Source organism: Nomascus leucogenys, chromosome 14 (assembly GCF_006542625.1).
Source record: "Nomascus leucogenys isolate Asia chromosome 14, Asia_NLE_v1, whole genome shotgun sequence".
Lineage (NCBI taxonomy): Eukaryota > Metazoa > Chordata > Mammalia > Primates > Hylobatidae > Nomascus > Nomascus leucogenys.
The window spans coordinates 72417418-72429577 of record NC_044394.1 but is presented as its reverse complement, the minus strand read 5'-3'; positions in this window follow the sequence as shown (position 1 = coordinate 72429577).

The following is a 12160-nucleotide window of genomic DNA, read 5'->3' as shown; positions in this document are numbered from 1 at the left end:
CCAGAGAGCTTCTTATGACTTGTCATGTAGCTCTTCCCCCATGTTTCTGCAGCTGGAGGTACCATGTACCTTTAAGGGGCCAAGGACCCAAGACTAGAGGTAGACACTAATCCCAGCTGGACACTCTCAATGTTGAGGATATAGATACACAAACCAATGCAGGGAGGCCTCCAGGAGCCACAGGAGAAGAAATTTTCAGATCCTACCAGGCCCATAGCTGTTGCCTTCGTGGGCTCCTGGGTTAATATCCACACATCAGTGGCTCGCCCTCTGATATCCTCACTGCACGCCACACTCCCGGCCATGCTCCATGGACAGCCATTATTTCCAGTAATTGCTAATGGGAACCAGTCTCCAAAGAGTAATGAATCAGAGGTGTTCCTTGGAATGTGTTACACTAGGACTTCGCTGATCCCACAGGCTCCTTTCCAGATGAGCTGACTCTAATCTCTGGGAAGCTGGATCTGAAGGAACAATGGGATGGGATTTGCAGTGACCCTTCCTGCCCTTCTTGAGCAGTTTGTGAACCAGAAGATGTGCCTGGAGAGAAAGCCTCATTTGGGGAAGTGCAGTAGTCAAAGTTCTTTATTTTGAAAATGGAGAACAACCCTCCTCACAATCCTGTCTCCCCTTCCCCATTTCCAACTAGAATATCAGCTCCCCTGAACGTGAGTCAGTCACATTTCAGGGAAAACTGGCTGATGATGAAGAAATCACTAGAGGGCAAACTTTGTCCTCCCAGCTATAGGTCTCTGAACTGTAGAGCCAGGAGATCCCCCAGTGTAGGGACTGGGCCTTCCTTGCCCATTGAATGCTTTCTATACATGAAGACTTGGAGCTCTTTACAGATGACAGTAGCCAGTGAGGAAGATAGAAGAGGAAAGACCCAAAATGCGGGTTTGCCACTCTTTGTTGCCAGCACCGTGGGGACAGTCACTCTGCTTTCTTTCCACTGCCTCCAACTTCACACTCACACCTACACTCTGGTCCCACAGATCCCGTTTGGTACTTGCCTGACAGCCCACCTTGAAACTAGATGGTCATGAACCTGTCACCAAGTCATCTGAAGATCTTCCACTGCAACCTGTGTGGCATCTGCCGCAGGGACCATGGGACATGATTGAAGAATCACTCCAGAGCAGTTGATGAAGGGGTGGGTCTACTCTGAAGTTAGGTGCACCAGGGCCTAGGCCAAGGGTGGGCTGGGTCCATCTTGTGTGTGGTGGTCTTCTTCAGAGTAGCAGCTGATTCAGAGGGATTCCATAGAACTGCACAGGCTAGGTCTAGTCAGATATCTTGGACATTTTCTATTTCTAGATTAGAGAATATAGCATACGCTGATTTTAATATAACTGTGTGACTTTTTCAATGAGAAAAATTTTAAGTGATGTTCTAAACAATTTTTGGCATGGAGAGAATAGTCAAATATCTGTTTAACTAGCAACATAGTTACTCGTGCATATTTAAAATACTACATGAGTATGTCCTGGCACAGTGGCTCATGCCTGTAATCCTAGCACTTTGGGAGGCCGAGGCGAGCAGATTGCCTGAGCTCAGTTTGAGACCACTTTGGACAACATGGTGAAACCCTGACTCTACTAAAGTACAAAAATGTAGCCAGGTGTGGTGGTGGGTGCCTGTAGTCCCAGCTACTTGGGAAGCTGAGGTGCAAGAATTGCCTAAATCTGAGAGGCAGAGGTTGCAGTGACCTGAGATTTTGTCACTGCACTCCAGCCTGGGTGACAGAGCAAGACTACATCTCAAAAAATAAAATAAAATAGGCCCCGTGCCGTGGCTCACGCCTGTAACTCCAGCACTTTGGGCAGCTGAGGCGGGCAGACCACCTGAGTTCAGGAGTTCGAGAGCAGCCTGACCGACATGGTGAAACCCCATCTATACTAAATGCAAAAAATTAGCCAGGTGTGGTGATGCATGCCTGTAGTCCAAGCTGCTTGGGAGGCTGAGGCAGGAGAATGGCTTGAACCTGGGAGGCAGAGGTTGCAAAGAGCCAAGATTGCGCCACTGCACTCCAGCCTGGGTGACAGAGCAAGACTTTGTTTCAAACAATAAAATAAAATAAAATAAAATAATAAAATAAATACTACATGAGTTTGGAAACGTTGCTTTTTCCCACATTACTCACCTCCTTTACAGCATCAGCATCTTTGTCAACACAAGATCTCTTTTTAATTATGTCACAGTTTGTTGATGAGTATGTCACCTTTGCTTCAGTTAAATCAAGTAGATGCAGTGACTCCAAGTCTGAGGGGTGCTCTCCAGGAAGAGCAACCCCCGACAGCCATTTGCAGAGCGTCGGAGTAAGTTTTACCTTCATCCCTTAGATGTGAGTTTGTTATCCTCACTGTGACAATCCCTTATCGCATGGCTTTTAGAAGGATTCTCAAAAAGCTAGACTCTCACATTCAACTTTGCAATTGTCTGGCTGGGTGTTACGTTTCTTTGCCTCCTGTTAGAGATCCTATCAGCATCTAAAACTAGCATTGTTTGAGGATGTTGGAGCCAATCGTTCTTTCCCAGATAGAACTTTGTGTGTCCAAATAAAGAGTTCAAAATCATCAAGCAAATAAATACCCTGGAATAAGAGAAGCCTCGTGAGGATTTGACTCTAAATTGACTTCCTCTGTTCTGCAGTAAGTTAGGAATAAAACCAAACCTTGCCTGAGGTTCAGCTATACTCAAAAGCAATGAGGTGTGGCTCAGGTGTGCGCTGGCAAGGTCACTACGAAGTTCAGCCAGAGCCTTTGCAAGCCTGGGCCTGAGTAGCCAGACCTCTTAGATCCAGAAGGGCCAGTTGAGCTGGGCTGGCCTGCTGCCACTCACACGCAGAGACTCTGCCAGCAAAAGGGACTCTGCTGTCAGAGCTGGAGGGCAGCAGACCACATGGCTGAGGCCCAACCCCAGGTCTCCTGACTCAAAACCTCTTCCCAGGGCTTGTCCTCCTCCCTAAATATATGTGCCCAAAATTGTCACCAGATCTCGGGAAAGCACTGGCTTTGTCTGGGATAAACACCAACTCCACAGCACACCCAGTCATTACCAGATTGGCAGTTGTTGTCTAGGTCTTGTGGCTTCTTGGGGTTTTCTGGGGTGTCTCTCTCCCAAATCTTTCCCCTTTCCTTTGATTATATTCACATAAACATTGAGCTTTGTAGCCCTCAAGCTCTCTCAAGCATAACTCACTTTGTCCCTCTCTGCTTCCCTATGCAATCGTCTCTCCCTCTGCTGTCAGAGGCCCATCCAACTGCTCCAGCCCTGTGGCTCCAGTGTCTCCTCCTCTCTCTTCCCCCTACTCTTTTTCTGGGAAGATCTATCTGAGGGTCCTGAAGGAGGAGACTCGAGGTTGTTCTCTTGGACAAAGAGGTCTGAGTGGATGACATAATTCACTTTACGTCTTAGAAAAATAACCTTGTGGCTCTTGGCTCTCTTGGGCTCTCATTTTGGTTGCCTAAGGGCTCTAGGCAGAAGGCCAGGGAGCCCAGCCCCAGCCTAGAGACTTGCAGGGCTCAGAGAGCTGCAGTGACGAGGTGTCCGCTGTGCCTGCTGCCCCCCTTGCCATGGACTCTACTTGCAGAACTTCACAACTGAGAGGCTGGCCCCGAGATTCCCCTTCATGCCTCCCAAAGCTTGCAATTGCTTAATTATACGCTGCTGCGTACCAATTTCCACTTTCTCTCCCGGTGTGTTTTGACTGATAACTTTGACTTAACCTCCTGATGCCAGAAACTGTGTTAGCTACTGCTCTGGTGGCAGGAAAAGGCCGGTTCCAGGGAAGGCTGAATGTCTATTGTTCTGGACCATTTTGAGAAAAAAAAAAAGAAAAGAGATACCTTGAAGAAAGATGAAGACAAAATATGGAAGGGTGCTGAATTTACAAAAAGCCTAAGGGGAAAAAACTCAAATGTCCATCAGGAGTGGAATGAGTAAACAAATCATGGCGTGTTTACACAATGGAATCCTACCTACCAATAAAAAGGAATGAACTGCAGATGCACACAGAAACATGGGTGAATCCACCAGGCATCATGTTGTGTAAAAGAAAGCAGACTCGGCCAGGTGCAGTGGCTCACGCCTGTAATCTCAGCACGTTGGGAGGCCGAGGCAGGTGGATCACTTGAGGTCAGGAGTTCAAGACTAGCCTGGCCAAGATGATGAAACCCCATCTCTACTAAAAATACAAAAATTAGCTGGGTATGGTGGCACGTGCCTGTAATCCCAGCTGCTTGGGAGGCTGAGGCAGAGAATTGCTTGAACCCAGGAGGTGGAGGTTGCAGTGAGCTGAGGCTGCACCACTGCACTCCAGCCTGGGTGACAGAGTGAGACTCTGTCTCAAAAAAAAAAAAAAGCAGACTCAAAAGAAGACATACTACATGGTTCCACTTATATGAAGTTTTAGAACAGGCAGAAATAATCTGTGTGGATAGGATAGTGGTTATTGAAGAGCAAGGGAGAATGTGGATTGGCTGGGGAGGGAAAGAGAGGCGCTTCTGGGAGCGGCCTGTATCTCATTCACAGTGGTAGTCACACCTATGTATGTGTGCAAAAATTCACCCAGCTCTTAATATTTATGCACTTTACTGTATGCATGTGACGTAGTTTGGATGTTGCTCCCTCCAAATCTCATTCTGAAATGTGACCCCCAGTGTTGGAGGTGGGGCCTGGTGGGAGGTGTTTGGGTCATGGAGGCGGACCCCTCAGGAATGGCTTGGTGCCCTCTCCTCAGTAATGAGTGAGTCCTCACTCTATTAGTTCATGCTAGAGCTGGTTGTTTAAGAGAGGCGCACTCCTCCCACCGCTCTTCTTCCTCCTCCTCCTCTCTCACCTCGTGACGTGCCTGCTCTCCCTTTGCCTTCTGCCGTAAGTGGAAGCTTCCTGAGGCTTTACCAGATGCAGATGCTGGTGCCCTGCTTTTTGTACAGCCTGCAGAACCATGAGCCAAATATACATATTTCCTTTATAAATTGCCCACTCTCAGGTATTCTTGTGTAGCAAAACAAAACAGACTAATATGGCATGTTATACCTCAATAAAAACCTTATAAAAATAGATAAAGGCAATGAGGAGTCAGTGGAGGAGGATCCAAGGCTCAGAAAGAGAAGGAGATATATGAGAAGCTGAGGGAAGCAGAGGAGAGCATTTCAATAACAGGGAGACACAGTGGACCAATGTAGAGAGACTCTTGGATTGGGTAACTGAGAAATTCTGTCCTGACAGAAAAATTTCAACAAGATAGCTCCAACTTGAAGAAAGAGCAAGGTTAAGGGAGATTCTGGAGGCTGATGTTCTTGTTCTTGTTGTTTAAGTCTTGGACGAGCCTGAGGATGTCTACAAGTGGAAGAAAAGAAGCCACTGGAGCAGAAGGTGGGGAGGATAAAATTCGGAGCAAGATTCTCAAGGAAGCAACAAGATCCTAAGGCAAGTAACCCCGAGTTTAGTTGGGAAAAGGAGGAGCATTAGCAGACCAGGAGGGAAAGAAAAGGTGGCAAGGTGTCTAGCCACTCCGTGTGGAGCATTTCTGAGGGTGCTACCAGCACAGGGGGAGCACATTGCTCCGTGAGAGGGATGTGAGACCTTGAATAGAGGAGTCACTGCTGGGAATGTGAAATTTCTTCAACAAGAGATCAATACTGGAAGTGATAGGGGCCCAGAACTGTAACTGGCTACACACCCAGGAAATCCCATTTTGACCAGTTACTAGCCATGTTTGGGAACCCAAGAATTAATGCAGAGAAGGTGGGTGTGTACAGGTGTTCCTCCAGGTTGGGGTTTAACAATGCAGATTTGACAAAAAGTTGACAATTCTTGGAAAGTAAACATGTCTCTCAGAAGGACCCATAATGACAGAAAATGATGGCTTAATATTTGTAACATTAAAGTCCCAAGAGGAGAGGCTAATGAGTGAGCAGCTGAAAAATATTTGAAAAAAATATGGCTAAAAATATTTCTGAATTTGGCAAAACACATAAATAAACTTGTAGATTTGAGAAGCTCAGAGAATCCCAAACAGAATAAGCTCAAAGAGATTCTCACTTAGAGACATCATAAGGAAACTACTGAAAACTAGAAACAAAGGAATTATCTTCAAAGCAGCAATGAAAAATGACATTATTTATAAAATTACAATTATTTAAAGGGTTGTAGATTTCTCATCAGAAACCATAGAAACCAGGCCAGGCGCTGTGGCTCACACTGTAATCCCAGCACTTTGGGAGGCTGAGGCGGGCAGATCACTTGAGGTCAGGAGTTCAAGACCAGCCTGGGCGAAACCTGGGCAAAACCCTGTCTCAACTAAAATATAGGAAACGTAGCCAGACGCAGTGGTATGTGCCTGTAGTCCCAGCTACTCAGGAGGCTCAGGCAGGAGAATCGCTTGAACCTGGGAGGCAGAGGTTGCTGCAGTGAGCCGAGGTCGCACCACTGCAGTCCAACCCGGGCGACAGAGCATAGAGGCCAGAATGCAATTGAACAACATTTCAAAAAACCTTGTTTTGAAAAAATTAAAGATTCATGTCTCATGTTCACTTTCTCTGATTTTCCCTAGTGATTAACATCTTACCTAACTATAGTATAATATCAAAACCAGGAAATTCATACTGGTACAATGTGTGTGTGTGCATGTGTGTATGATGTTCTATGCCATTTTTACCACAGATGTAGACTGATGCACGTTCAGCCACAATCAAGATACAGAACTGTGCCATCACAACAAAGTTCTCCTTCATGCTGTCCCTTTAAAGTCACACCCACTGCTCCCCCATGACCCCACCCGTAACTAACCCCTGGCAACCATTACTCTGGTCTCCAGTTCTACAATTTTGTAATACTGAGCATTTTACATAAATGGAATTATACAATATGTGACCTATTGAGAATGGCTTTTTTTTTTCCTTCAATATAGCGCCCTTGAGATCCATCCAAGTTGTATGTATCAATAATTTGTTTCTTTTTATTATTGAGTAGTATTCCACGTATGGATATACCACAGTTTGTTTAACCATTCTTCTATTGTAGGACATTTTGGTTGTTTCTAGGTTTGAGTTATTACATATAAAGCTGCCATGAAGAATCATATACAAGTTTTTATGTGCACGTTTCCATTTCTCTGAAATAAATGTCCAAGAATATAATTGCTAGATCATACGAAAAGTGTATCCTAGTTCTACAGTGTGAATTTTGTGTCGCCCCCAAAAATTTATATGTTGAAACCTAATCCCCAATGTGATGGTGTTAGGAGATTGGGCCCTTGAGAGTTAATTAGGTCTTAGGGGCAGGGCCTTTATAAACGGGATTAGTGCCCTGAAGAAAGAGGCGCTAGAGAGCTGCCTTTCCTCTTCCACCATGTTAGGATACAGCGAGAAGGTGCCATCTGTGAACCAGGAAACCAGCCCTCATCAAATGCTAAACCTGCCAGTGCCTTAATCTTAGACTGCCTATCCCCCAGAACTGTGAGAAATAAATGTTTCTGGTTTAAGCCACCCAGTTTACGGTATTTTGTCATAGCAGCTCAAATGGAGTAAGATACTCTTAAGAAACTGCCCAACTACTTCCCAAAGTGGTTGTGCCATTTTACATTCTCACCAGCAATGTAGACCTAATTTCTTAGCATCTGGGTCAACATTTGACATAGCTCCTATTTTAAATTTTATTTTTGCTGCTCTGATAGGTGTGTGGTGATATATAATGAGAGTCTTAACTCACATTTTCTTAGTGGGCAGTGGTGTTGAGCATCTTTTCATGTGCTTATTTTCCATCTTTGGTAAAATGGCTCTTCATGTCTTTTGCCCAATATCTAATTAGACTGTTTATTTGTTATTGATAAGATTTAATAGTTCTTTAAATAAATTCTAGATATGAGTCCTTTATTGACTATCAGATATCAGAATTATTTAGAAATACTTTCTCCTAATCTGTACCTTTGCATTCTCTTATGATATTTTACTGGCAAATGTCTTTAATTTTTATAAAGTCCAATTTATCAATTTTCAGTTTATGCAACATGTTATGGTGACAAGTCTAGCCTACTAGGAGCTCCTGAAAATTTTGTCCTGTTTTTTCCTGAAAGCTTTATAGTTTTACATTTTACATTTAAGTCTGTGATCCATTTTGAGTTTTGTTTTGCTTTTTTTTTTTAATAATGTGTTAGGTATAAAGTACCTTTTTTTGTAAGCCCACACTTCCCTAGTTACTCAAGCACTATTTGTTGAAAAGCCCATTCTTTATCCATTTTGGATCTTCATCAAAAATCATTTGGCCATATTTTTCTGGGTCTCTTTTTGGATTCTTTATCTGTTCCACTGATCTGTGTGTCTAATCCTCTGCCAATACCACACTGTCTTGATCACCGTTGCTAAGTAGAAAGCCTTAGCCTTGAGTAGACTGGTTCTTGCTCCTTTATTCTCCTTCTTTAGAATTGCTTGGGCTAGTTTAGCTCTTGTGACCTTTCTTATAAATTTTAGAATAATCTTATCTACAGAAAACGTTGCTGGTATTTTAATGCAAATTTTGTTAAAACTGTATATGAATATAGGAGAATTGTTGTCTTCCAATCCATGAATGTGATGGGTGTCTCTATTTCAATTGCCTTTGATTTCTTTCATCAACATTGCGTAGTTTAGGCATATAAACCCTTCAAGTACATGTTTTGCTAGATTTGCACCTAAGTATTTGTTTTCTTTTTTTTCTGTGTGATTGCAAATGGTATTGCATTTTTAATTTGGGTTTCCACATGTTTATCACTAGCGTATAGAAATAGAACTAATTTTATGTTGATCTTATGACTTTGCTGAGCTTATTAATTCTAGGAGATTTTTGATAGATTCCTTGGGATTTTCCACACACCTTTATGTAATCTGCAGATAGCAATAGTTTTATTTCTTTTCTGTCCTGCGGGTCTTTTTTTCCCCTTTCTTGTCTTATTGCACTGGCTAGAACTTACAGTATTATGTTAAACAGCCTTGCCTTATTCATGATCTTAGGGAGAAAGCATTACATTTTTCATCACTAAGTATGATCTTGTAGATGTTTTTATCAAGTTGAGGAAGTTTCCTTCAGCTCCAAATTTTTTAGTTTTCATCACGAATGAGTAATGAATTTTGTGTTTGTTCTTTCTGCAGCAATTGAAATAATCATGTGATTTTTCTTCTTTAGGCCTGTTAATATGATGGATTACATTGATTGATTTTAGAATATTAAACCAGCCTTGTATTCCTGGGATAAACCCCACTTGGTCATGTTATATAATGATTTTTTATATTAAAGAATTCTATTTCTTAGTATTTTTCTTATAGATTTTTATGTCTATATTCATGAGGGACACTGGACTATAATTTTCATTTTTTGTACTGTCCTTTCCTAGTTTTAGCATCAGGGTAATACTGACCTCATAAAATGAATTAGGAAATGACCTTTCCTTCCTCTACTATTTTCTGGATGACACTGTATAAAATTGGTGTTAATTGTTCTATAAACTTTTGGTATAATTCTCCAGCAAAACCCCCGAGCCTATAAATTTCTTCCTATGGCTTTTAAAAATTATAAATTAATTTTCCTTAATAGTTATAAGGCTATTCAAATGATCTATTTCATTTTAGATAAATTGTGGAAGTTTGTGCTTTTCAAGCAATTGGTCCATTTCATCTAAGTTGTCAAATTTATGTATCTGGAATTATTCATAGTATTTTCTTATTAATCTTTTGATGCCTGCAGGGTCTTTAGTAATATCCCCTGATTCCTGATGTTGGCAATTTATGTGTTCTTTTCTTCTTTGTCAGTCTTGCTACAGGTTAGTCAACTTCATTGACCTTTTCAAGGACTAGCTTTTGTTTCATGGATTTTCTCTATTGTTTCTTTGTTTTCATTTTCACTGCTTTCTGGGCAATCTTTTTATTTCCTTCTGCTTGCATTGGGTTTATTTTGCTCTTCTTTTTCTAGTATCTTGAGGTGAGAGCTTAGCTTATTGATCTGAAGAGTTTCCTCTTTAAACCATGGGTTACTTAGAAATGTGTTGTTTAATTTGTAAGTATTTGAGATTCTCCTGCTGTATTTCTGTTACTGATTTCTTGTCTGATTTGATTGTGGTCCAAGAACACACTCTGTATAATTTCAATTATTTTACATTTGCCAAGGCTTGTTTTACAGCCCAAGATATCATGTATCCTGGTATATGGTCTTTGGGCACATGAAAAGAATGTGTATTCTTCAGGTTTTGGGTAGAGTGTTCTAGAAATGTCAATTAGACCCTGTTGGTTGAAGATGTTGTTGAGGTCTTCTGCATCCTTGCTGATTTTCTGCTTGGTTTTATATTAGTTGTAGAAAAAGGCAGAGAAACGGTAGCAAAATGCCCAATGATAATTATGAATTTGTCAATTTTTCCTCTCAGTTCTGTTGGCTTTTACTGCACACCTTTTGGGTGTCTCCTCCTTGGCAGGGGGGCAGCCCAAGCTTCCTGTGTGTTCTCCATTCACACTGCATGGAGGAGGGTCAGCAGCTCATTATCTCCAGGCAGGAAGTCCTGTCCTGATTCTGCACTTGGCCTTCCTGACACTACCTGGGGAGCTGGGGTTGGGAGGCTGAGGTCCCTAGTCGGGCTGCCTTCTTCTCTATATCTTTCAGAGTCTTCTTATGTTTGTTTTATACAATGCCTTAGTTGTACTTAGTGAGAAGAATAAGGAAAAATATAGCTACTCCATCTTTCTAAAAGCAGAAGTCTCAAAGCATTGAACTTTAAAAATCACTAATTGATCCAGTTTAGCTGTGCTACTGTGAATGGTGACCAGGGTTGGCTGGTGCCCACCTTTCAGAGGTGGCACACTAGAGAGGAGTACACAAGACACCGACTGCAGTGTGGTGGGGTGCGTCTCAAGAGCAGATTGGAAGCTGGGCCCTGCACACAAGAGGTGTTCACTGGGCTCAGGGGGTAGAGGAGCCAGATCCGTGAGGCCTGGAAGTTCCCACGAGGTGCCTGGACTTCATTCAGCCTGAGAGCAGAGGAGGCCACATATGGGTCATAGCAGAAGTAAGGGTCAGAAACAGATGTTAGTAATGTCACTGCATTCAATGCACTGCCCACTAGGTTGGCCCCAGTTGCATCCCCAGACTGCTCAAGGCAGGAGGGAGCCACAGGAATTGAATGTGTGGAATGTGTGGTGCTGGCTTAATGCTTCCGTGTTAGCAATTTTTTTTTTTTTTTTTTTTTTTTTTGAGAAAGGGTCTCACCCACTCTGTTGCCCAGACTGGAGTACAGTGGCACGATCTTGGCTCACTGCAACCTCCGCCTCCTGGGTTCAAACAATTCTCATGCCTCAGCCTCCGCAGTAACTGGGACTACAAGCACGCACCATCACGCTCAGCTACTTTTTGTATTTTTTGGTAGAGGCGGGGTTTCATTATGTTGGCTAGGCTGGTCTCAAACTCCTGACCTCAAGAACATTTGCCAAAAGTCACACTCTCACAGTGACTGATTGCCTAAAAGCCACTATGTTAAAAATCAATTTGCAAAATGACCAGTTTCACAGATTCCCAAATCACTAAAAACTTTGTAGTAATTATTTACAAAATGTGTAATAATATGTGTTTCACAGAAAGTTTCGAAATCTGTTAATGATTTTTTCCCAACATTTTGGCCTTTGGTTATATTTAGTTGAGATGTTGCATTTTAGTTTCTCTACCACTGTTTTCTATCAGATTTATAGGCATGTGGTTCATATTTCAGAAGCTGACTACTCTTCAGTAGTTACTATAAAGGTTTTGGCAATTCATGAGGCTTTTTATATTCTAACCTTTGGTTTTCAGAAAAGATGGTTTTGCCCTTCAAATGCAATTTTACACCAATTTTCGTCATCTTTTTTTTTCAAAGTGGTTTGGCAGTCAGCCAAATAAAAGTTTTTTCTGCATGTTAATTTTCACATATCCATGACAACTTCCCCAATGACAAAATCCAAAAGTGGTAACTATAGTCCAATTTAGACACAAGTCTAAAATTGGAATTGACAATAAATGTGGTTGAGGGAAAGCCTGTCTACTGACACCAAAAAAATATCGTGTGTTTGAGACGTGTCCCACTCCTGAAATCTGGAAACCCACATGAAATTGACATTTACCAGGGAGGGACTGAGAAATCCACAGCAAAACGGCTGATGAAAAC